Source organism: Gossypium hirsutum, chromosome A08, assembly GCF_007990345.1.
Source record: "Gossypium hirsutum isolate 1008001.06 chromosome A08, Gossypium_hirsutum_v2.1, whole genome shotgun sequence".
Classification (NCBI taxonomy): Eukaryota; Viridiplantae; Streptophyta; class Magnoliopsida; order Malvales; family Malvaceae; genus Gossypium; species Gossypium hirsutum.
In genome coordinates, this window is record NC_053431.1 from 32,047,014 (window position 1) to 32,072,832 (window position 25,819).

At 36.8% G+C, this 25,819-nt stretch overlaps 2 non-coding genes across 2 annotated transcripts; one reads left to right on the forward strand and one right to left on the reverse strand.

The window, feature by feature from the left end:
• The first annotated feature begins 12,416 nt into the window (after window positions 1–12,416).
• On the forward strand, window positions 12,417–12,523 carry LOC121205291 (small nucleolar RNA R71). Its single transcript, XR_005900375.1, has one exon. It is a non-coding gene; the product is annotated as a small nucleolar RNA R71 (small nucleolar RNA).
• Window positions 12,524–18,812: 6,289 nt separating this feature from the next.
• Window positions 18,813–18,918, reverse strand: LOC121205433 (small nucleolar RNA R71). Its single transcript, XR_005900511.1, has one exon. It is a non-coding gene; the product is annotated as a small nucleolar RNA R71 (small nucleolar RNA).
• Window positions 18,919–25,819: the final 6,901 nt, after the last annotated feature.

Consider the following 25,819-nt stretch of genomic DNA (forward strand, 5'->3'; position numbering starts at 1 on the left):
AGAAAAATGGCTGATTTTGGCTTGATTTTTCCCATTTTAATTCCTTAAAATGACAAATGATCAAAATGCCCTTATGCATTTTCTTTAGAATTTCATCCATGGAAGCCCATTTTTGTCCAAAAATTTAGAATTTGGGCAAATTTTTCTCCAAGACCTTATAATTCATAATTTAAAGTAATTTCATACAAATTACTTCTAGAATCCAAGTTTTGCAATTTATTCAATTTAGTCCCTAATTTTCAATTGGACACCTTATACTTAGAATTTCTTCATGAAACTTTAACACATGCATATACTCATATTCTAGGTCTCATAATAATCATAAAATAAATATTTTGATGTCAGATTTGTGGTCTTAAAACCACTTTTTCCACTAGGCCCTATTTCGGGATGTTACAATCTCACAAGGCATTATAAACATCTTGCAAAAGTCATTAACAACCATTTCTAATAACCAAACACATATCAATATCAACATCATTTAAAGCCAAATATCATGGCTGTAATCACAACCAAAATACCACATCTAGCCTATACATGCTATATACCATAATTGTATAATTCAAAAGGACCAACTTAGATGTTTGATAGTGCAATGATGGTCCCGACGACTCCTGGATCCGAGCTAGCCTTTATTCACTAAAAAACATAGAAAAATAACATGAAGTAAGCTTCATAGCTTAGTAAGCTCGTATGTGAATAACTTAATTCATCGAATAAATGCAAATCAACCAATTACACATGACAAAACCATATACACATTAACTACAAACCTTTCTCATGTCTCAAAACATGATTTAATACAAACTTATTGAACTTTCACTATTTAATACTCAAATAGGTTCTGCACATACCTGTACCGCTTTGTACTAACCTCTTTGTCAACCATATTATTCCTTTACCATTTGAACCATTCGAAATAGAAATCGAATACTCAGGAGTCTCGTACGATAAGTACCTATACCATGCCCCATAGCCAAATGAAGGTAATTTATCAGAAGAACTATTATCATGGCCCGAAGCCAAATCAACTAATATGCATGGCCCAAAGTGAAGTTGGTAAAATACACATCCAAAGTGCTAATATCATGGCCTAAAGCCAACTCAACGTATCACTTATTAACATGTCCATAGTATCCAAAACTATTCTTAAGGTTTAACTAGGCTTTCATACTTTTCGTTTCTATCTTCGAAGGCATTCGTAGAGTGTTTTTACAATTCATGCATTATCCATAATCTCGTTTTAATGAATTATGCAATATTAAAACATTTTAACATATATTTATAATGTAATCATCACATACGAACTTACCTCGTATTCAGAATTGAGGGATCGGGTTGACTACTTGATAACCTTGCTTTTTCCCCGATCTAAATCTGAATTCTTTCTTTCTTAATCTATATGAATTCAAAATTAACTTATTTAATCAACCATTCATTCAATTTAGTCTAAAACATGCATTTAGGCCTATTTGCACATTAGCCTTTAAACTTTCACACTTTTAACAATTTAATCCTTATTTCACAAAACACAAAATTCACATTATTTCAATAAACCCAAGCTTGGCAGAATTATTTATAGATCCCTAGCAGCCCAAAACTTCCATTTATTTCACTTTTCAGCCACTCAATTTGTACTTTTAACAATTAAATCCCTATTATACATTTTCATCAAAAATCACTTTACAAAACATGAAAATCTATCATCAAAAATTCATATTTCATCTTCAAACACCAAAGAACACATAGATTCAACAATGGAAATTTTCAAAATCTCTAACAGTTTTGAAATCTAAGGTACAAGCTAGCTAGAATACGAAGCAACGATCTCAAAAACGTAAAAATTATTCAAAATCAAGTCAAAATCACTTACCAATTTAGACTTACAAGTGCCAAACCCTAAAACTCAATCAAATGTTTTCTTTTTCATCAACATTCGGCCAAAAGAGAGAAAGATGGACAAAAATTCATTTTGTTTTTATTTATTATATGTTAATTATGCTAATTACCAATAAAACCTTAACGAAATACCATTAAAGTCATCCATTTAATGTCTAATATTGTCCACCCACTGATGGTCCTGAAACTAACTAAAAATTCGGCTAAGGCAAGCGCACCTATCAAACAGTAGTATAGTTGAGGTGAGACCAAAAATATCGTATCCACGAGGACTAAAAGTACTAGTAATTACTATCTTTCTATTATCTAGCCTAAGAATTGAAGGGATTTTTTCTAAGCTAAACTTAATTATCTAACTAACTAGTAACACAACAAAGATAAAAGTTGGAAAATATTCTTTGGAAAACCGATGGAGAAGACAATACCCAAGGAAGAATCCACTTAGACTTCACTTATCACTTATGAATTAGACGATTTATTCACTTGACTTAATCCATAGAAATCCCTAATTTATGTTAATATCTCTCTCGAGACTAAGAACAACTGACTCTAGGTTGATTAATCAAAATCTCTTTCTAATTAAAACCCCTTATTGTCGATCTATGGATCCCCTTATTATATTTGACTCTAATCCGGTAGATTTATGTCGTCCTATCTCTAGGATTGCATGTAACTCCACTTAATTATGAATGATCTACTCTTAAACATGGACTTTTGCTCCACTGAATAAGTACATGAAAAACCTGAATTAATATCCTGGAATATTAAAGCAAGAATTAGAACTCACAATTAAGAATAAGAACAAGTATTTATCGTATAATTCAAATAGTAATAAGATCCATCCTAGGTTTCATCTCCCTTAGGTACTTAGGGGGTTTAGTTTATAATAATTGAAAACATCTAAAAATTGGGAAAACAACAAAACAAAAAGAAACCCAAAGAACTTCTGGGGAAATTGAATGGAGATCTTCAGTCTTGAAGTACATCCTGCTTTCGAGCAGATTCTAATGGCTTTCCTTGAGTATTTTCTGCCTTCCACTCTTTGTCCCCCCTTAATCCTCTTCTAGGGTGTTTTTATAGACTTTGGAACACTTCAAAACCCTCAGAATTAGCATTTTTCATGTAAAATTAGACTTGGGCTCGACAGGGACATGACCGTGTGGCACGCCCGAGTGATGGTGTTCAGGCCGTGTGTAATTCTGAGTTAGTTTTTAGTCGACATGGCCATGCCACACATGTGTGTGGCCTACCCATGTGTTACACACGGGCATGTGGACTACCCGTGTGGAAGTGCCTAGGCCGTGTGGAATATTGAGATAAGCCCATTTTGTCCGTTTTTGGCCCGTTTCTTACTCTTTTCACCTTTCCATTCTCACCTGAGTATAAAAAATAAAATTAAAGGATTAGGAGAATCAAATTCAATAAATATTATGATAAATCATCCAAAAATATGCCAAGCGTGGGATAAAAATCAGTATGTATTGAGGTTTATCAAATAACCCCACACTTAAGCATTTGCTTATCCTCAAGAAAAATCCTCAACTCTCAATTAAAATAAATTCTTTTCAACTTATAATTCTCATCAATACAGTATCGAAGTAAACCACAAGTAATCATATATTGAGAATTAAACTAAAAGAACATCAAAGTTTCAAACAATCCAAGTTGAGCATTCTAATCATAAAATCATAGGTATCCCCCTTTATCTAAGTAATTACCTTTAATTCCAAATCGACAAGGGTTGACATCCTCACTAAAGATTCACTCAAATCACTCAAAGTGTTTAAGGTTCAATAATTAAGCACTCAATAGTCAAACATGAAAAGTTATTACCATAGGCTTGCATGAAAATCAAATCTTCACCACTATAAATGAGATGATACACGAATCAAAAGGTCTTTAACAGGGTTGTACTAGGGCTTGGGTTAAAGATGTGGATAAAGGTTGAAAAAGAGGGTTAAAATCAAGATTAATTTAATAAATAACCAAACTTAGAATAATAAAGTTAATTACTGAATTACAAACAATTTCCAAAATTAAAACCATTCGGAACTAATGAAGTGAGTTTTTTGTCACTATAATAGCTTTAACTTATCCAAGCTTTTTATAATATGAATATGAATATACTTTTTTTAAGAATAAGAACAATAATGGAAAGTCAATACTAAGGAATCATTTAACAATTAAAATGAACGAATATAGTTAGGTAACTAATCAAATCAAATCTCGATAAAAAGGGAGTCAATAAAAAGGGAAAAATTCTTAACGAATCAAAAAGGGTTAAGTTGTGGGTTAGCGGGGTTCACTAAGGGTCAATTATGTGGGTAGGCTTTTTATAGGGTAAGTGGGTTAAATCCTAAGTGCCTTTATCATCTCAGTATATCAAATCAACGGTGTAGTCTTGACATGTATAATCGAAGCAAGTTCTAGAATAACAAATCAATATGGACACACTCATAACCAACAAAATCAGTGAGCAAAAAAGATATATGCTCTAAAAGGCTCAAAATCTCACGAAAATTATGGGTATTTGATGTCAATCCTATAAATTCAAAACTTCAAGATACTACCTCAATTCAGGGAAACAACCTAGCAATTTTAATTCTAAAAAGTCAACTATCATGCTTGATTCTCTAATGTCTTTAAATTTTGAACAATTAATGCACAATTCCCTATGATTAAATTCAAAACATATTAATAAAAATTATAAATCAATCATAATTCACTTTAATAATAGTATGAGGAAATTATTTGAGAACAAGATAAAAATTCAGGGATTTTCTAATAAACATATAAAGAACTTCCCCACACTTAAGATGTACATTATCCTCAATGTACGAAGATAGATAATAATAATAATATAAGTAAGATATCAGAAGAGAGGGAGAGAAATGAAACTGCCCTAAAATTTGGATGAAGTCCTTGGAATAATGAAAGCTAAAGTTGTAGATAAGGCTACTGAAAGGCATGATTCTGAGGTACTAATAAGAAAATAAACACAACTGTGGAAGATAATTAAGGGATTACTTGATAATAACCATAAAGATAAACATAGTTCAAAATATAAAACATAAGTCTTAAGAAAAATAAATAAAAAAAAATAAAATAAAATAAAATAAAAATAAATGGACTCAGAGGTCCTCATCATCAGATGTGTCAGCGTCACGAGGTGGTGGTGGTGGAGGTGAGATGTGAAAGTGTTGGCAGATCTGCTGTAGAGTTGACTTGGTGCTGTTGAACCTCGCAAAACACTATTGCTCGAAGTGAGTGAGTCACTTGGATATATCAGTCAAAGTGGAAGCAAGAGGTCGATGACTCGGTGGTAGTGGCGGTGGGTGTGGGTCCTCGTGAGAGGGAAGGACATTATCAGTAATTTCCTCTCGCTCATCCTAGTCATCAGAGTGAACGTGTTTGTACTGAGGGGGGTCAAATCCATGACATCACTCTATCATCCTCATATGGATAATACTAGAAATACCCTGAGGAGTCATCTGGCCTACTAATGTGAGTGTTGATGACATCTTTGGAGTGTCGAAGAAGTCGAAGTGTCGAGCGAGACGAGTTACGTAGGGACCAAGACAGATGGAACCCTCCTATGGTGGCTCATCTGATGGTGAAAAGTAAGAACTATGAAGTATACCAAATCAAAGATGTGACCAGTCACCATGCTACAAAGTAGTATGTGTCAGTAGTGCTTACAACTCCTGTGCTCTCTCTCTTGCCAGTTAATGTGTGAGCTAATAAGGCGTGGCTGTATCGTAAAGTCAGAGAAAGAGATGTCACCTTGGAGTGACTCGCGTCATAAGGGATCTGACTAGCTGTGAGATCAGTCCAACAGCACGAAGGTGAGTGATGGATGTGACAGTGGAGGCGAAGAAAGTTATCGGCACTTATAAACTCATCAGTGTATATGTGACAGCCCTAAATTGACCCTAGTCGGGAAGTGGTTTCGGGACCGCTAAACCGAGTCACCGAAGTATTTGAATGTGATAATTATTGTCTAGAATATGTGAATATGAATGTGTGAAAGTTTTAAGCTTCGATTTAGTCGATTGCATGTGAATTTAGTTAATAGGACTTATGTGTGACACTTTCGAAATGTGATAGGTTAATCTATAAGGACCTATTAAAGCATGTAGTGAAAATAATGGTTTTGCATGTCAAATACTCCTTTTTTATACATAGTGGCCGGCCATGATGGAGCATATATTAGAATATGTGGTAAATTTCCATGAAGTGGTCATTATTTTATGTAAAAGAAAGGAAATAATAAAAGAAAAAAAAAGAATGAAAATATGATGAAAACAAAAAAAGAAATCGATTCTTCTTGGCCGAATGAAGAGATGAAGAAATAAGGGGAACTTGCCAAAAGAAATTTGGCATTCTTCTTTAGCTAGTAAGAGGTAAGTTTTGAATTGTTGATTTAGTTTTATGATAGGTTAAGTTAGTAATTGGATGCACTCTTAGTAATGTTAAGAAAGTTGGAGCTTTTATGGTGGTTTAGGCATCATGCCGTGAATCTAAGTGTTAACATTGGAGGTCATTTTCATGTTGTATGGGATAAAAGGGGGATGATAGTATGGAATGAAGATTTTTGAATAAGTAGGTTAGTAGCACTTGGTACATTCGGTTACATTGAGTCTAATTAGAATGTTAATTTCTTTCTCTATGATTATTTTCCTTGTATGTTAAAGGGGTCCTTTGATGGGGCCGAATGAATTATGAAAGTCATAATAAAAAAAATGTATGAAGTTAAGGTGCGAATTTTAGTTCGGGTGATAGGGATAATTCGGTTGAAATGTTGAGTATGGGAGTTGTCATTTTAGGTTAAGATCAAAAGAATGGTTAATAGGCATTAAAAGGTTAAATGTATGAAATTTGATGTATAATAACTTATAGGTAATTACATAAGTAAGGTTAAATTTAATTTGGAATATTCGGCCATATAGGTGTATATGTTTGTGATAATATTTTTGTTAACTCTCGATAATCGATTGAAGGAGTAATATTGGCTTATAAGGTTGAGTTGATTCATGATGTTGTATATTAGAATTAAAAATACTTGAGACTAGGTTACCTTAATAGTGATAATACATTCGGCCTTGAAGCATTAATCGAATATTGGTTAAGGTTTTGATATTTTGAACAAGGATAGTTGTGAAATGGAGTGAAAACCATTAAATTATACACATAAGTATCCAGCAAGAAAATTAAACTACTAAATGTGTTTATTCTAGATCAAGACATCAAAGGGGAGAATCAAACAAAGGCAAAGCAAAGATAATCGAGTAGTCGATTGGGAATCATTTCATCCAATATAAGGTAAGTCCTTAAGCACTCCTGTGAGGTTGATTAGCTTGTATATAAATAATATTAGTGAATCATAAAAGGGATTCCTTTCGTTAGGAGTTCTCTTGGAATAATTTCCTATTTATTAATATGACCATATGTGCTATTTAAATTAAGTAAATTTCCTTATCAAAATGAGTTAACATGTGGCACTATGTGTGCAGAATTAAGTAGCACTATGTGTGCCGATTTGGGTGTTGAAGTATAAGAGAAAATCCAATGCACTGAGTGTGCGGTGTGCTATGGCACTATGTGTGCGAGTGTGACGAGCACTATGTGTGCAAATTCGATTAATAATATAAAATGAGCGTGAAAGAACGAAGTGGTTGAACTAGTAACTAAAGTATCGAACTTGAGGCATGTACTGAGTAGGTACAAATTTATCTAGTGCATCAAAATTCCATGCTTTGAGGGATCGGGTCTAAATCAATTGGGTTGTTTTGGTGTTTGATTTGATTGTAGGAATTGGCATGAGATTGGATCGAAATTCTAAGAAATGATAGCGTAGCTCGGTATAGTTGGAGTAACTGATTTTTTTTGCATTATTTGCTTCTCTTATGATCTCTTATAATTATACGGTATGTAATGCTTATGACTTACTGAGTTATATACTCATTGGTGTGTTTATTTGTCACTTATTTAGGTTCCCTTGATCCATTTTGTGTGCTCGGGATCACCGTCGAAGTCATCGCACCAGCTTGCAACTTTTTGGTATCTTCTTCTTAGTTGGTCTAAGAGAACATTTCGGCATGTATAGGCTATTATGTTTTGTTTGAACTTTGGTATGTATACTTTTAGCCATGCGAAAATGGCGTAAAAATTAAGTTGAATTGGCTCTTATGATACTTAGTTATAAGTAACGGCTAAAGTCTATTTAATTATTATGCCGTTTGTCATGGCTAATCATTTCCGGTGTTACACTCATGATATGGTTATTGAGTAGTAAGGAAATGCTTGGTAATGATTAGCCTTGGGTATGGCTAGTCATGATTATACTTGGTGATATGCATGCTAAATTTACTCTAATAATAGAGGCAGACGGTAGTAGTGTTGTGAAATTGAAAAATCACTAAAAATATTAGAAATGGAATTAAATAATGGATAAATTATGGAATCGAAGCTCGATGAGTCTATTTTTACATGGAAGAAGTAAAACAAGTATATGAGCTATACTATATGAGATATTTAAAATCTTGTGAAACAGGACCAGAACGATTTCTGGATCCCCTGTCCCGAATTTAGAAATTCACCATAAACTCTACAAAGATAATTAGAAGTCATACTCTATATTTAAAGATTCCATATTGAGTCTACTTTTATTAGGGACAAACGGCATAGTCATTGAATCTCTGTACAGAGAGATATCTGGTTCGTAATACACAGAGGTCAGAGTAGTCAAACCCTGAAATAGGGGGGATTTTAACTAATAAACTGTACTAATTTGCTCGAGCAAAAATTCTAGAAAAAAATTTGTAGATGGACATGAGTCTGGTTTCAGGAAAAATTTACGGAACTGGTTTTCAAGTTTTGTAACTCGAGATATGATTTTTAAGGTGGCAGTGATGCAGTTGGCCAGCTTGTCTGGAAATGGTAAAATGAACTGTATAAATAAATGAGTTAAGTTCGTTCACACTTCGTGTCCGACTCCGGAAACGGTCTTGGGTACGGGGTGTTACAGTATATGCCCAAAGCTGCACCAAACTCAGAGACGCTCATATGTCACACTAAGCCACCAAGTCGGAAAGTGATAGGACTGACCTCGTCATGGGTATTCATCATATGCTGTAGATGGAAAGTAGTGCAAAACTCCAAGGTAAGCTCTGAATAGGTGGGCTTGATAATCGCAAAGACCCAATCCCATGGGGCTGTGGTAATGGAAGCACGGACCTCATCAGCTAGTCCGACCTACTCCAATGCAGCCTAGTCAATACATCGGCCCACTCCTAATGGTCGTACTCAAAGAAACTAAAACAAGTCGTCCTATGGGCCTGACAAAAATTGAAGTAGAGGGTGACGAGCTTCGGTCGAGGCGCTTGAGGAGGTTGCGCCAGGACCCTTTCGCTTTTTTGAAGTGGGGACAACAGTCTTCTTGCCTCGAGTGTTTGTCATGATGTACCTGAAAGTGTAATATAATCCTAATAAGAAAAGTAACTAAAAGAAGAAATCAACAAGTAAAGAACTATGTTAAAGCAAATCGGTGGAATGAGACAAATACGACTAGCATAATGAATTAAACAAGGGGTATGAAGAATGGAATAGCAGCAATAATAGAGTTAAAATAATAAGAACTGACCTAAACTATTATGCATCAAAATAGAAATCATCAGAACCAACTTAAAGTCAGAATAATGAACACAAATAAATGATTGATAAAAATAAATAAAAAATAAATAAAATTAAAATTAAAAAGGAAAATTAAAAATAAATAAGATAAACAAAAGAAAGAAAATGGTGGAAGAATTAACTGACGGCGTGTAGGGTGGTTGACGAGGGTACGGACAGTGGTCGACGGAAGGGGGTAGCTGAATAGGTGAGGGTTGATCGGAATGGAAGGTGTGCGTGGGGTGGCTAGTAAAGCGTGAGGGCTGAGGGCTGAGGGGAATTGGGCTAACATACGAGGGAAGAGGAGAAAGAGGGGGTTGAGTTAAGGGATCAGACTGTGAGTGGGAGGGAACTACGGTGGCTGGAATAGGGGTAAAGGTTACGATGGCTAGGAGTTGAAGAAGAGAGGAAAAAGACAAAGTAAGAGAAAAAAGAAAGGAGGGGTTAGGGTTTAAAAGGGACAAGGTCGTGTGAGGCCCGTGTTGAGCCACATGACCGTGTCACATGCATGTGTGGCTTGAGTTTAGCCATGTTAATCGCGAATATTGAATGCCTATTCGTCACACAGCCTGGGACACTCCCGTGTGTCTAGGCTGTGTGGTCCACACGGCCGTGTCGCACGCCCGTGTAGCCTCTTTTAGCTCGTGCCTGTCGAGTTTAGGTGATTTAAGCCCTGTTTCCACATGGCCAAGGACACGCCTGTATGTCCAGGCCGTGTTGGTCACTGTACCTCTATAAAAACATGAAAAATAGATAGAATAAATGGGTTAGTGGTGTTAGTTCTCGGGTTGCCTTTCGAGAAGCGCTTATTTATAGTCTAAGCTCGACTCACCTCATATTTGCATGGTCATAGTGGTTCGAGGAGTTAAAACTCCCTCATCCCTACTATCAATCTTATCAAAATAAGGTTTTAGACGAGTACTATTTACCTTAAAAGTGCCAAATTTGGAATAAGTTACCTTTACTGTACCGTATGGGAAAGCGTTGAGCACCGTAAGTGGGATTGCTCCATTAGGTTCAGAAGTGGCAAGACGAGGGTCTGTTTCATCTAATAGTACTTTTTCTCCAGTCGTAAGTTGAATTGATTCATCTTTAGGTTTGTCATGGCACTGCCTTGATTCATCGTGTATCCTTGGTGCCTCCTTAACTATTGTTCTCAATTCATCTAGTTCCTCGATTTGTAATGATCGTTTGTCATGGATGATCCTATTGTTGGTAATAGATCGTGGTGTGTTTATTCTTTTCTAAAGTGTTTCCTGTAAAGAAGGTTGAACCACATGATTTGTCTCATTAACATGTTTTATAGAATCATCTTCATAACTTGCTGTCTTGACCGAATCACGAGCTTGGAGCGTGATCGTATCTTCTCCTACACGGAATGTGAGTTCACCTGTACCAACATTAATGATAGTTCTAGCAGTTGCTAAAAAAGGGCATCCTAAAATTAAAGGGACATAACTATCCTCTTCCATGTCTAGAACAACAAAATCAACTGGGAATATGAATTTATCAATTTTTACGAGCACATCTTCAATTATACCCCTAGGAAATCTAATGGTTTTATTTGCTAATTGAATGCTTATCCTAGTTTGTGTGGGTTTCCCAAGACCTAGTTGTTTAAACATTTTATAGGGCATAACATTAATGCTCGCCCCTAAATCAACCAAACCATTGTTAACATTCAAACTACCAATTAAGCAAGGAATTGTAAAACTCCTTGGATCTTTCAACTTGTTGGGTAGCTTATTCTGTAGAATGGCTAAGCAAACTATGTTTAATTCCACATGCGACGCATCACCTAACTTTCGTTTATTAGCCAAGAGCTCCTTGTCACATTGAGGTATGGCACTCGAGGTGTATGCTCTCTATGAAATAGCTTCAATAAACGATAAGTTAATATGCAACTTTTTTAATAATTTAAGGAATTTACCAAATTGTTCGTTCGTGTGGTCTTTCCTTGTCACATTGAGGTATGGCACTCGAGGTGTATGCTCTCTACTTACCGGTTTATGTTTGTGTGATTCACCTCAACCTTACCTTTACTTACCATAGATCCTTGCCTCAGTTCTAGTTCAGGTTCAACTAACCCTTCTTCATCTCGAACAGTAATCGAATAAAGCTGTTCTCTGGGGTTAGTTTCGATGTTACTTGGAAAGCTACCTTGTGGTCTCTCTGATATCATTTTAGCCAGTTGGCCTACTTGATTTTTGAGCCCTTGAATAGATGCTTGCTGGTTTTTAAGCACTGTTTCGGTATTCTAGAAATGTGTTTCTGCTACCGAGATGAATTTCGTTAACATCTCTTCAAGTTTTGGCTTTTTCTCTTGTTGGTAAGGTGGTTGTTGAAAACCTGGAGGATGTTGTGATCTTTGATTTCCTTGACCACCCCACAAGAAATTGGGACGGTTCCTCCAACCTGCATTATAAGTGTTACTATAAGGATTATTTGGAGGTCTAGAATTATTACCCATATAGTGGATTTGTTCCTCTTCGGTGCGAAGGTTGAAGGATGGATAATCTGTGTTGTGCACTCCTCCTTCATTTGAGTTACACTTCATCACTGGATGTACCTGAGTAGAACCATACAAACCATCAATCTTTTTATTTTGAAAGCTCTACCTAGTTAGATAGCATAGTGACCGCGTCGAGGTTGAATACACCAGCTGCTTTTGTCGACTTTGTTTTCATTACTTGCCACTGATAGTTATTCAGTGACATTTCTCCAATAAATTCGTAAGCCTCTTCAGGTGTTTTATTGTTTAAGTTCCATCGGCGGCTACATTGATCAGTTGCCTTGTTGAGGGGTTCACACCGTTGTAAAAAGTCTGGACCTGTAGCCATAGAGGTAGCCTATGGTAAGGGCACCTTCTCAATAAGTCTTTTTATCTCTCCCATGCGTCATAAAGACTTGCTAAATCCATCTGCACACAAGAAGAGATAACATTCCTCAATTTTGTCGTTTGGGCCGGCGGAAAGTATTTAAGTAAAAATTTTTCGGTCTTTTGTTCCTAAGTAGTGATTGACCCTCGTGGTAACGAGTTCAACCACTGTTTAGCCTTATTCCTTAATGAAAAGGGAAACAACCGAAGGTGAATGGCATCGTCAGAAACGCCATTTATTTTAAAAATATCGCAGAACTCTAAGAAATTGGCCAAATGAGTATTTGGGTCTTCATCCTGCAAACCATCAAACTGAACAAACTGTTGAATCATTTGTATAGTGTTAGGTTTCAGTTCAAAATTATTTGTAGCAATTGTAGGTCTAACAAAACTCGATTAAGCCTCGGTTAAATTGGGCTTAGCATAGTCATACATAGTACGAGGAGCAAAATTCTGATTTACTGAATTTACGGCAACCATAGGAGGTAGTGGATTATTTTGATTTTCAGCCATCTCCTCGGTTGTAATATGGATATCGTCCACTCGCTCTTCCTCTATGTATTGTAGACTTTGCCTTATTTCTTTTCAGTTTCTGTGAGCTGTGCTCTCGATCTCACTATCAAAAAGCAAAGGTCCTGATGGGTTTCTTCTAGTCATAAACTAGAGACACCTGCCAGAAGCAATTAAAAAGAAAAATTTAGAAAATAAAAATTAAACTTAGAAACAAAAAGTAAATTGCAATAAAAGTAAAAATGGCTAAAGTAATAAAAATCAAGTGTCCCTAATATCTTAGACCTCGGCAATGGCGCCAAAAACTCGATGGTCCTGAAACTAACTAAAAATTCGACTAAGGCAAGCACACCTATTGAACAGTAGTATAGTTGAGGTGAGACTAGAAATATCGTATCCACGAGGACTAAAAGTACTAGTAATGACTATCTTTTTATTATCTAGCCTAAGAATTTAAGGGATGTTTTCTAAATTAAACTTAATTATCTAACTAACTAAGAACGCAACAGAGATAAAAGTTGGAAAATATTCTTTGGAAAATTGATGGAGAAGACAATACCCAAGGAAGAATCCATTTAGACTTCACTTATCACTTCTGAATTAGACGATTTATTCACTTAACTTAATCCGTAGAAATCCCTAATTTATGTTAATATCTCTCTCGAGACTAAGAACAACTGACTCTAGGTTGATTAATCGAAATCTCTTTCTAATTAAAACCCCTATTGTCGCATTAACTCGATCTTTGGATCCCCTTATTATATTTGACTCTAATCTGGCAGATTTATGTCGTCCTATCTCTAGGATTGCATGCAACTTTGCTTAATTATGGATGATCTACTCTTAAACAGGGACTTTTGCTCCACTAAATAAGTACATAAAAAACCTGAATTAATATCCTAGAATATTAAAGCAAGAATTAGAACTCACAATTAAGAATAAGAATAAGTATTTATCATATAATTCAAATAGTAATAAGATCTATCCTAGGTTTCATCTCCGTTAGGTATTTAGGGGTTTTAGTTCATAATAGTGGAAAACATCTAAAAATTAGGAAAACAACAAAACATAAAGAAACCCAAAGAACTTCTAGGGAAATTGAATGAAGATATTCAGTCTTGAAGTAGATCCTGCTTCCGAGCTGATTTTGATGGTTATCCTTGAGTATTTTTTGCCTTCCACTCTCCGTCCCCCTCTTAATCCTCTTCTAGGGTGTTTATATAGACTTTGGAATACTTCAAAACCCTTAAAATTAGCCTTTTCCGAGTAGAATTAGACTTGGGCTCGACAGGGACACGGCCGTGTGGCACGCCTGCGTGATGGTGTTCAGGCCGTGTGTAATTCTGAGTTGGTTTTTAGTCGACACGACCATTCCATACAAGCGTGTGGCCTACCTGTGTATTACACACGGGCATGTGGACTACCCGTGTGGAAGTGCTTAGGCCGTATGGAATACTAAGATAACCCCATTTTGCCCGTTTTTGGCCCGTTTCTTACTCTTTTTACCTTTCTATGCTCACCTGAGTAAAAAAAATGAAATTAAAGGATTAGGAGAATCAAATTCACTAAATCTTATGATAAATCATCCAAAAATATGCCAAGCATGGTATAAAAATATGTATATATTGTGGTTTATCACCTACCATTTTAATGGTCTAATTACCATTTAAGGCCACCATAATTAAAATCCAAAGCTATTTAACACCTTTAACTAATAGAACATGCATTTTACATTTTACACGATTTAGTCCTTTTTACCGAATTAAGTATTCAAACAGTAAAATTTCTTTACGAAACTTTCACACATACATGCTATCATGCTGTAAACACATAAAATAATATTAAAAAAAATTCGACATCGAATTTTTGGTTCAGAAACCATTGTTCTAGTTTAGCCAAAGCAGGGCTATTACAACTCTCCCCCTTAGGGATTTTCATCCCCGAAAATCTTTCAGTGAATAGGTTCGGGTATTGTTTTCACATAGCATCTACGGGTTCCCATGTAGCTTCTTCAACCCCGTTTCGATGCCATAATACTTTCACTAATGCGATTCTCTTCTTTCTCAGCTCTTTGATCTCACGAGCTAAAATTTGAATCGATTCTTCATTGTATGATAAATCTGACTGTATCTCAATTTTAGTTGGAGAAATAACATGCAAAAGGTCTAATCGATATCTTCGTAGCATCGATACGTGAAACACGTTATGTATTTTCTCTACTCAGACGATAAAGATAGTCGATATGCCACTAGCCCAACTCACTCAGTAATCTCATACGGTCCAATGAATCGCGAACTCAATTTCTCTTTTCGACCAAATCGCAATATTTTTCTCCACGGCGACACTTTCAAAAATACTTTTTCCCAATCTAGAACTCAATATCTTTTTGTTTCAAGTCTGTGTACGATTTCTATCGATCCGAAGCTACTTTCAAACTATCTTAAGGTACTTTCACTTTTTCTTCAGTCTTTCTGATCAGATCAACCCCGTGAATCTTATTTTCACTGAGTTCACTCCAGTATAATGGTGTCTAACATTTATGATCATGTAGAGCTTTATACGATGCCATCTTTATACTTAATTAGAAACTATTATTGTAAGAAAATTAAATCAGTGGTATATATTTCTCCCAACTACCTTCAAACTCAAGAATGCAACAATACAACATATCCTCAAGTATCTGAATAACTCGTTTGGATTAACCATCCATTTGTGGGTGAAATGAAGTGCTAAAATGCAGCTTTGAACCCAAAGCTTCTTACAATTTCTTCCAAAATCATGAAGTAAATCTTGGATCTCTATCTGAAATAATAGATAGGGGAACACCATGTAATCTCACAATTTCAGAAATATACAACTCAGCAAATTTATTCAGCGAGAAATCTGTACATACCAAAATGAAATGAGCTGATTTCGTCAATCTATCAATAACAACCCAAATCGTATTTTTTTATTTTCAGAGATAAGGGCAAACCCAATACAAAATCCATTGTTACTCTATCCCACTTCCACTCAGGAATCTTAATATACTGTAATAATCCTGACGACACTTGATGTCCAACTTTGACTTGCTGACAAATCAAACATTTCGAAACAAATTCTGAGATATGTCGTTTCATGTTGTGCCACCAATAAAGCTATTTCAAATTGTTATACATTTCTGTGCTTCCTGGATATACTGATAAACAACTACCGTGTGCTTTAGTTAGAATATTCTGAATGAGCTCAAAATTTCTTAGTACACATATTCTATCATGAAACATCAAATAGACATCAGGTCCTATTCGAAACTCTGAATCTGAAGTCGACTCACACTGAGCTCATTTTGCTTGCAATTCATTATCAAATTTTTTAGCCTCAAAAATCTGTTGTAGAAATAACGGTCTCGCTTTCAACTCGGCTATTATCTAATCGTCATCAGACAGAGCTAATTGTGTGTTCAAAGTACATAAAGCAAATAAGGACTTTCGACTCGAAGCATCGGCAACTACGTTCGCTTTTCCCAGATGATAATCAATCACTAATTCATAGTCTTTTAGCAATTCTAACCATCTTCGCTATCTCAAATTCAAATCTTCCTGAGTCATCAGATATTTCAACCTTTTGTGGTCGGTATAAATATGGCATTTCTAACCAAACAAGTAATGACACCAAATTATCAATTCGAACACTATCGTGGCTAACTCTAGATCGTGCGTTGGATAATTCTTTTCGTATAGCTTCAACTGTCTCGAGGCATGGTAAACCGTAATTTATACATATTTCTACCCCATGCTTAACACATTTTATGGATGATTTTTTTCCTTAGGATTGGTGAATTCGATGCTCCTAATGCCTTAATTTCATGTTTTATACTTAAGAGAGCATAGGAGAGCGAAAGGAGCGAGAAACGGGCCAAAAATGGAGAAAATGGGCCAAAGTACGAAATCACTACGGCCTGGACTTCCTACACGGGCAGACCACACGGCTGTGTCAATTTGGCAGAATTAAAGCACGACTCACATGGGTAGAACACACGTCCATGCCATTCTAACAGGTTTGAGCACAGCCTAAAGTAATCGCACACAGGCGTGTCACACGGGCGTGTCCCTACCGAGCCCAAGTTGAGTCCAATTCGGAAAAGGCTAATTTCGAGGGTTCTTAGGCATTCCAAAGCCTATAAATACACCCTAGAGGAGGAAGAGAGGGACATACAGAGAGAAGGAGGCAGGGAACTACTCAAGGGAAGCCGATTGATCCATCTCAGAAGCCGGATTCACCATCAAGACTGAAGATCTCCCCTCAATTTCCCTCCAGGAGTTTTGGCTTTTCTTTATGTTTTGTATTCATTATTCTTCTAAGATTTTTTCCTTTTTAGTTATGAACTAAATCCCCTAAATACCTAAGGGGAATGAAACCTAAGACGAATCTTGTTATTATTTTATGAATTGTATGATAAATATTTGGCTTGTTCTTAATTATGTGTTCCTAATTCTTGTTTTGATATTCCAAGATATTGATCCTAGTTAAGCTGTTATTCAGAGGAGGAATAGACCCTGTCTAAGAGTACAATTGTCATAATTAAGCAGAGTTTATTGCGCGCCTAGAGATAGGGTGACAAGATTTTGCCGGATTAAGGTGAAACCTAATAAGGGGATCCATAGATCGAGTTAATGTAACCCTAGGGAGTTAATTAGAAAGAGATTTCAATTATTCAACCTAGGGTTAGACGTTGTTAGTCTCGAGAGGGATAATAATATAACGTAGGGATTTCTACAGATCAAGTCAAATGAATAAATCGTCTCATTCAGAGTCAAATAACAAGTGAAGTCTAGGTGGATTTTTTCCTTAGGTATTGTCTTAATTCAATCGTTTTTTCCAAAAGTAATTCCCCAATTCTATTTTATGTGAATTCTTAGTTTAGTTAATTAGTTAGTTAAAACAAACCCCATTATTCTTAGGCTAGATAATAAAAAGACAGTCATTACTAGTACTTTTAGTTCCTTTGGGTTCGACAATCCAGTCTTGCTAAAGTTATACTACTGTTCGGTAGGTACACTTGCCTTCATTGTGATAATACTTAGTTTCAAGAACGATTTATTATAAATATTTAAAGCCTGTCACGAATATCACGCGTCAAGTTTTTGGTGCCGTTGCCGGGGAACTAAGATATTAGGAACACTCAATTTTTATTACTTTAGCCATTTTATTTTTCTTGCAAGTTAATTCTATTTTATTATTATTATTATTTATTAATTTACTTTTTCTTTCTCTTGGCAGGTTTTTATAGTTTATAACTAGAAGAAACCCGTCAGGACCACTACTTTTTGACGAAGAAATCCATCGTACAGCTCGTAGAAACCGTAGAGAAATAAGGCGAAGCCTAAGATACACAAAGGAAGAGCAAGAGGAAGATATCTCAACTACAACCGAGGAGATGGCTGAAAATCAAGACAATCAGCTACCTACTGCGATATCCGCTGAACTAGCAAATCAGAATCCTACTCCTCGTACTATATATGATTATGCTAAACCTACTTTAACGGGAACTGAGTCAAGTATAGTTAGGCCTGCTATTGCTGCGAATAATTTTGAACTAAAACCTAACACTATTCAAATGATACAACAATTTGTTCAGTTTGATGGTTTGTAGGATGAGGATCCAAACACTCACTTGGCAAATTTCCTGGAATTCTACGATACATTTAAAATTAATGGCGTTTTTGACGATGCCATTCACCTTCGGTTATTCCCTTTTTCATTGAGGAACAAAGCTAAACAGTGGTTGAACTCGTGACCACGAGGGTCAATTACTACTTAGGAACAAATGACTGAAATTTTTTATTAAAATATTTCCCACCGGCTAAAACGGCCAAATTACGTAATGATATCTCTTCATTTGTGCAGATGGACTTAGAAACTCTTTACGATGCATGGGAGAGATACAAGAACCTACTGCGAAGGTGTCCTCACCATGGACTACCTCTATGGTTGCAAGTTCAAACATTCTACAATGGTGTGAACCCCTCGACAAGACAGATGATTGATGCAGCAGCCGGGGGAACCATCAATAACAAAACACTTGAATTCGATGTTTTCAACCTCAACGTTGTTACTATGCTATCTAACCAAGTAGAATTCTTAAATAAAAAGATTGATGGTTTGTATGGTTCTACTCAGGTACATCCAGTGATGAGGTGCGATTCGAATGGAGAAGGAGCGTGCACAGAATATCAACCCTTTAACCCTAGCATTGAGGAGGAACAAGTCCAATATATGGGTAACAATAACTCTAGATCCCAAAATAACCCATATAGTAACACTTATAATGCAGGTTGGAGGAACCATCCCAATTTCCTGTGGGACGGTCAAGGAAATCAAAGGCCACAACATCTTTTGGGTTTCCAACAACCACCCTACCAGCAGGAAAATAAGCCGAACCTTGAAAAGATGCTCTCAAAGTTTATCTTGGTGTCAGAAACCCATTTTCAAAATACCGAGACAACACTTAAGAATCAACAAGCATCGATCCAAGGGCTCGAAACTCAGATTGGATAGCTTGCCAAGTTGATTTCTAAACGACCACAAGATAGCTTGCCAAGCAATACAGAATCTAACCCAAGGGAGCAACCCAACGCGATTACTAGTTAAGATGAGGAAGGGTTAGTGACACTTGAACCAGAACCAAGGCAAGATGTTAATAATGCATCTTGTGGATGATAATAATGCAGGGAGTTTTACAATTTCTTGCTTAATTGGTAGTTTAGATGTTAATAATGCATTAGCTGATTTAGGGGCTACTATTAACGTCATGCCTTACAAAATGTTTAAACAACTAGGTCTTTGGAAACCTAAATAGACTAGGATGAGCATTCAATTATTTGATAAAACTATAAGATTTCCTAAAGGTATTATTTAAGATGTGCTAGTTAAAATCGATAAATTTATATTTCCCATTGACTTCGTTGTTCTAGACATAGAGGAGGATATCAACACTCCTTTGATTTTAGGAAGGCCCTTTTTAGCAACTGCTAGAACGATTATTGATGTTGCCACAGGTGACCTCACACTTCGTGTGGGAGAATAAACAATCACCATTCAAGCTCGCAATTCCGAAAACACATCAAAAATTGAAGGTGATTGTCTAAACTATTCTACTAAAACTAACAATATGGTGTAACCTACTTTGCAGGAAATGAGTTTGAAGGAAGTACATGAACCATTTTCAAGCAATAGTAGAGGACCTATTCATGAAGAATGAAGGCTACAAATCGAGGAGCTAGATGAATGGCGGACGCATAAACCAAGAACACACGATAAACCAATACTACGCCAGAACGAGCTCAATACCTTTCCAAGTCAACTTAAGGTTAGAGATAAAGTTTATTAGATGCTGCAGATCCTTACATTGTCACTGCCAAATCGAATGAAGAAATTCCTCTTATGGTACTTAACATTTTACCATTCGGTACAGTCGAGGTAAGTCATCCCAAGTTCGGCACTTTTAAGGTAAACAATACCCGCCTAAAACTTTATTTTGATGAGATTCATAGTAGGAATGAGGAGTATAAACTCCTCGAACCACCATGACCACTCAATGGAGAGGTAAGTCAAGCTTAGACTATAAATAAGTGCTTCTTGGGAGGCAACCCGAGTACTAACTATATTAACTTCTTTAAATTTTTGTGTTTAAACACCACACTTACTAATGGAGCTCTTGAATATAGGTTTCCCACACAGACACGGCCTAGCACACGGGTGTGCCTTAGGCAGTGTGGAAACAGGGCAAATATTTTCCTTAGCACGGGCTACAATAAATCACCACGGCCGTGCGAGATGGCCATGGGTGAACCTGCCAAAACAACACAGGCCTGGGACACGCCCGTGCCTTGAAACCATGGCCAAACCTGTCAAGTTAACACGGGCGTGTGACACGCCCGTGCCAAGCAACCGTGGTCGGACCTGTTAGATTAACACAGGCATGGGACTACAAACACGGGCATGGGAGAAGCTAACGAAGACAGACACGGCCGCCCTACACGACCGTGCGCACCCATACGCCCAAGGAACACGGGCGTGGGCCAATTATCAAACGCACTTAAATTTAATATTCACAAATCACACAGACAAAAATTGGGGAACACGGGCGTGTCCCCTGGCCGTGTGTCCCAAAATCTATAAAAACCCTTCACTATTTATTGTCTTCTTCTGTGACAGCCCTAAAGTGACCCTAGTCGGAAAGCGGTCTCGGGACCGCTAGACCGAGTCACCAAATTATTTGAATGTGATAATTATTGCCTAAAATATGTGAATATAAATGTGTGAAAGTTTTAAGCTTCGATTTAGTTAATTGCATGTGAATTTAGTTGATAGGACTTATGTGAGAAAATTTAGAAATGTGCTAGGCAAATGCAAGTGGCCTAATAGTGCATGTAATCAAAGGGGTGGACTTGCATGTCAATTTCCCCCCATTTAAGTACTAGTGGCCGGCCATGACAAGGGATGATGGGCAAAACATGTCATGAAACATGTTGTGTTAATGGAAAAATAAAATAAGAAGCATGGGCAATAAACTAATAAGAAATTGAAGGAAGAAAACAAAGAAAAAAAAATGTGTTCATCATTCTCATGCATGACCGAAAAAAAAGAACAAAAAGTCTTTCTCATTTTGTTCTTCTTGGCCGATTGTGAAGAGGAAGTAGGGAGGGAGGCATTCGGTCATCCTAGGCTAATAGCAAGGTAAGAAGTTTATATTAGTTCATGAAATTTTGGTTAATCTTGAGTAAGATATCAAACTACTTTTGTAACCCATGTAGAAATTTTGATTTGTGTTATGGACTAGGGCTTTCGGCTATGGTATTTGACAATGGTGAATTTTGTTGTTCCATGTTAAATTTAGATGAGCAAAGATAGATGAGTGTTTGAACTATACAAATAATCATATGTGAGCAATGGGTGCTAAAGGGAAAGAAATCGGCTACCTTATTATGTACCAAGGCTGAATGTGTACTTGGTAAAGGAGGGGTTGTTATTGAACATTAGGTCATGTCCCTAGTGAATGGATGAATTGGTAACCATTGTGTATGAAGATTTGCTTTACTATGTTTTTGTTAGCAAGATGAGAAATGAGTTAAGATGATCTTGGTGTAATTGCCGAATGCATGTTTAAGGAATTGGTTAAGTACATTGTTATTAAATGCTTGTTGTTAAGGAGTTTTGAGTTGGTTATAAATTGGGTTTAGTGTTCGAGGAACATTGGTTTGGACACCTAGTGCCGAATGTGTTCAAACGCAACTTACCAAGTGCATAAATATGATAATGCTATGATGGTAGACTTAATTGGAATTCGGCATTGTAAGTGATGCTTGGGGCTCTTGTGTTGGTTAGGGACAAAATGTATGTTATGAGGAGCTAAATGATGTATATGAATTCGAAAATGCAAGGTATTAAGCTAGTCCTATTATTCGGTGGTGCATGAGTAGAGCACATGTATAGTGCTTGAATAACTAGTCAATAAAATTATTCGCACCTAATTGTATAATATAAATGTATTTAATCGAATAGTTAAATTGATAAATTATTAAATAAGCTCTATCTGTTTGAATTAAGCTCAAGAGCTTAGAGGACCAAAGTTGGATAAGGGAAAGGAAAAAGTGATCGAATAGGCGTCGAAACCGTTCGACAACATCCGAGGTAAGTCTTCGAGTAATGACCCTACTTGAATTATATTGAAATGATTAGTCATACTATGACGGATAGCCGAATGTGCATAGAGACTATGTTATAAAGCCAATTGAAATCATGCTCTTTGTGTGTGGCTATTGAGCCGAAATTGGAAAGGTTTAATAAATGTTTTGTGTTTGAGCCTTAGTAACGAAAATGAAATATGGATGTGTCATGATTATTGATATATGTGTGCATGAGCATTGAATGATATCCGGGCTAAGTCCCGAAGGCATTTATGCTAGTGATTTTATCCGGGCTAAGTCCCGAAGGCATTTATGCTAGTGATTTTATCCGGGCTAAGACCCGAAGGCATTTGTGCGAGTTGATATATCCGGGCTAAGACCCGAAGGCATTTGTGCGAGTTGCTATACCCGGGTTAAGACCCGAAGGCAATTGTGCTTGTGGTTATATCCGGCTAAATTCCGAAGAAACTTGGGTTTGAAGGTGAGCGTTTTGTGCTGTAATAAATTCAATTAATACACTCGAAAAACCCAAACGATAAGGTATGTTTGCATGTGCATCGGAAAAGTCAATTCGTTTTAAATAGTATTCGTTCAATCGACTAACAAACTTTCGGCTTTTAGATAGGTTGATACCTTGTGTGTGTATATGTTGATGAAGTGTGAAGTAAGTATGATTATGAGAATGTGTATTAATAAAGTGATTCATTTAGCTATGTGAATGTAATACTTTAGTCAAAGCCGATTTCATTACTTGAAACTTACTAAGCTTTAAAATGCTTACCCCGTTGCTTTGGCTCTCTGTTTTATAGATTTTTTTCGTTAGCTATCGGATTCGGGATCATCGAAGTCGAAGTCATCCACACTATCAAAGCCCTTTTGGTACTCTTTTAGTTGAACTCTGGATATGGCATGTATAGGACTACCCTTTGTTGTTTTTTTTTTCAAGTATTTTTTGTGATGTATGTGTGTACAGCCATGCGAAAATGGCTCGTAGAAGTGGAGTATGGCATTAGACCATTTGTGTTTATGTATATATATATGGTTTCATGATGTGACTATGGACTGGAATGGAAGTGTTGGGAAAATGATCAGCCATTGGAATGGCTAAATATGATCATATGTGGACCTATGTATGACAAAACTCTAGTTGGTCCATGGTAACCACGAAATAGGTAAAGTTTACCTTGAAAACAGATGCTGACAGCAGCAGTGGTGTGGATTTGAAAAATCACTAAAATTTGTAGGAATGGAATTAAATAGTGAATAAATTATGTAATCGAACCTTGATGAATCTATTTTCATATGAAAGCAACAAAACGATCATATGAACAGTATATTAAGAGATATTAAAGTTCTCGTGAAACAGGGCCAGAACGGTTTCTGGATCTCCTGTTTCGAATTTGAAAATTTACCATAAATTATCCAGAGACAATTAGAAGTCATGCCTTATATGCATAGATTCCCCTTTGAGTCTAGTTTCATTAGAAACAAACGGCATGAGTATGGAAGCTCTGTACAGGGAGATATCCAAGTCGTAATATGTGAAGGTCAGAGTAGTCAAACCCAGAATTAGGGGGGACTTTAACTAATAAACTGTACCAATTGGCCCGACCAAAAATTCTAGAAATAAATCCACAGATGAATATATGAGTCTAATTTCAGGGAAAGTTTACAGAATTAGTTTTCAAGTTTTGGAACTCGAGATATGATTTTTAAGGCGACAGTGACGCGGTTAGCCAGCCTGTCTGGAATTTTTTTTTTAAATGGACTGTGAAAACAAAGTAATTAAGTCTGTTAGCATATCGCGTTCGACTCCGGCAACGGTCTCGGGTACGGGGTGTTATATCTTCACTCAAAATCCCTAACCCTAGTCGCTGCAAGTCCACACGGCCTCCTTACCACGTCCGTGCGTCGCTTCCCACTCCATTTTTTACGCCCAATCTCTCTTCCTTAGAGTTTGTTTCCTCTTTCCACTTCTATTTTACTTATTTCTAATGCTTATTATCAAAATAATCTTCATTTTTCTCATTATTCTATCATTTAATTTGCATTCTTAGGTTATTTATCATACATTTCATGTTGAATTGAGTTGTTAGGAAAGCCTCATTCTACTGTCATACCCATGCCATTACTATGCTCATTCTCATGCTATTACCATACTAATGTCACGAAATTATGCTATCAAATTGATTATTTTGGTTAAGTTTGGTTAGTATTAGTAGTTTTGGCTAAAATTGTTAGTTCAAATTCATGGTTTTTTCCCTTTCAAATTCGTTTACCCACTATTATTATTCTTTATATTACAGGTATACAATGTCGTCTTCACGAGGAAAGAAGACCGCTATCCTTGTTTCAAAGAAAAGGAAGGGAGCGTCATCTTCCTCAGGTCCTGCCACATAAATTCGCCACCCTTTCCTACAATTCCCCATCGGGCCTCAAGAAGAACTTTTCCAAATACTCCGGGCCCGACCTTTAATTACGGGCCGCTGTATCGACTCGGCTACAGTAGAACAAGTTCAGTTGGTTGATGCAATTCAGGCCCTCCTAACCACCGATCCTTGGGAGATTTTCTTTGGGATCATCGAGCCACCATATCTCGAGCTCACGATGGAATTATGCTCAACGTTTCATCTTCAGACCGTAATGATGAACTACGATGATCCCCGCACGGTGCAATTTCACCTAGGTGGATTAGTCCGCCAGCTCAGCTTCCCAGAATTCGATACTGCATTGGGCCTATATACTGAGGAGTTTAAAGAGGAGAATGACTTAGATACTCTCAACCGCCATATCCATCGTTCTCCTTCACGGTGCTTGGAAGCACTAGTACCAGGTTCAGCCACCTATAATCCTAGCCGCTCCAAGGCATCGGCTCTCCCTCCATCTCTGAGGTACCTACACACCATTTTGGCTCACACATTAACAGGAAGGCGAGAGAGCACTGGCGTCGTCAACACTCACGACACCTACTTTCTATGGTGTATGTCGCACGGGCACATCGTTGACCTTACCTATTTCATTTCCCTTGCTATTCAACACCAGACGGAGCGGCATAGGAAGGGGGTCATCTCCATTGGCCCCTATGTTACTTGGTTGGCTTGACACTTTGGGCTCTTCAACATCGCGGCCCAAGAATCATCCTTGACCCTCATTGGCCAGATATCTCCACAAGGCATCTCGAGCATGCTAAGGA